We start from the raw sequence: 1,879 nt of genomic DNA, 5'->3' as shown, positions 1-1,879 counted from the left end.
TTTTTTCGTGGTGCATTTCAAAAAGTTATTCTTTATTATCTATGATTTTATCTTTTGTAAAATTTGAAATATTATCATTTTGAGTTTGAATATTTATTTTCAAAATTTTATATTTTGTCAAGAAAACTTTGAAAATTATACTATTATTTTTAAGTTTGGAAGATTACATGAATTTTGAATTTGGTGTTGGTACTAAATTAATACATTATTTTATAAAAAAATATTTTAATTTTTGGTAATATTTTCTAATTTTTTTCAACATATTTGGTTATAATTAAAATAAAAAATATAATTAAATTTTTTATGTCATTAATATTTCAAATGAATTATTAAAATTTCATAGTTTTCTAATAACATATATTTTTAAATAGTATATGAACTAAATGTTATTATATACTATTATATTTTTATATATAAACATTTTGAACAATATATTGTTGAGAGTTTCAAAATAAATAAAAATATAATATATAGTTGTAGATATAAAAGTTTAATCTATGTTAATAAAAAAAATTTGTATAAAAATATTATATAGTTTACAAATTTTAATCCATTTTATGATGAGTGATAATTTATTTAAATGAAACAATTTTTTAATTTGTTTTCTCAGTTTACCTATTTAATATAATTTTGTCATATTTAATTCGTATAGCACTTTTATTTTTATATACAATAAAGAATATAGTTATAGAATTTATAAAAATAAAAAAATATAATTTTATTTTCTTATTTTATAATAAAATTTTAGCTAACATCGACTTATAACATATTATATTACTAATTAAAAAAATTAATTAATATGTTATTTTATAAAAAATATTTAAATTTAAGTTAGATTTTATTAGATTCTTTCTCAAAAGATTTTGTTATAATTAAAAAAATAAAATAAAATTTATAGTTAATTTATTATTAATGTAAATAATCAAATATGTCATAATAACTAATTGTTTAAGTGGTCATATTATGATTTGTTGATGGTAGATAAAAATAGAACTCTAAATTAATAGATTAGATATACAATTTCAAAATTTAATAAATAATATTTTAAAAGGTAACATGTTTGGAACATTAGCCGAATAAACATTTAACTCCAGTAATTATCTTTTTGTTAATATTTATAAAAGTATTTATAGCTCCTAAAATCTCATATAATATAATATTTTATCTAAACCATAGGTTATATTTTTGGTTACATTATTGATTTGGATTACAGTTGTTAGTAGTTTATATATGCATTATTTATACTCAGATATAGAAAATCAAAACTGATATAAAAGGAGCCATATACTGTCAACATATACTACTTTTGAAATATAGTATTCATAGAAAACGTTCTCAGAGAATATGATAACATAAAATTAAGTAAAAAATAGTATCAAATGTTTTTCTGTTTGTTAAAAAGCTTTAGATCATGATTATTGAGGGTTCTTAGGTTGGAGTTCTTAACGGAATATAAGAATCCGTATCTTAACTTTTAATTTAAAAAAACTAAAACTCGATTTTTAAATAAGAATTTTAAGAACCGGTTCTTTAAAAATTAAGAGACTGGTTAAATTCCGCTAAGAACCCAGCTAACCCCAATAATAATGCTCTTATTTCTAGTTAGAAAAAAGGGGAGAGAGAGAGAAAGAGAGATCTTCCCTTTCGTCCATATATTTTGCATCTTTGGCATCGTAAGCGGTGACGTATCACTCTTCTCTCTGTCTCTCAGATATTCTCCTTCCATCAAAAAAGAGAGAACCCACTTTCTCCCAAAGCCATACGAGTGAGTACATAAGATCCCTTTTTCGTTTCCTCGTGATTAGCCAAATCTCCAGGTATTAAAGCTTTCATCTTTTCATCTCTCTCTGTTCTCCTCCTCTGTTCCCCCCCCCCCCCC

At 21.6% G+C, this 1,879-nt stretch overlaps 1 protein-coding gene across 1 annotated transcript in view; it reads left to right on the top strand.

The window, feature by feature from the left end:
* The first annotated feature begins 1,634 nt into the window (after nt 1-1,634).
* The window catches only part of LOC106341855 (ABC transporter C family member 2), an 8,910-nt gene continuing 8,665 nt past the window's right edge, over nt 1,635-1,879 (top strand). The window contains exon 1 of the mRNA XM_013780584.1: nt 1,635-1,817. The gene's annotated coding sequence lies outside the window, so the exon portion shown is untranslated. The remainder of the gene's footprint in view (nt 1,818-1,879) is intronic.

The sequence above is a fragment of the Brassica oleracea genome, chromosome C4 (genome assembly GCF_000695525.1).
Source record: "Brassica oleracea var. oleracea cultivar TO1000 chromosome C4, BOL, whole genome shotgun sequence".
NCBI lineage: Eukaryota > Viridiplantae > Streptophyta > Magnoliopsida > Brassicales > Brassicaceae > Brassica > Brassica oleracea.
The sequence above is the reverse complement of the archived record's forward strand: the minus strand, read 5'-3'. Positions and strand labels throughout refer to the sequence as shown.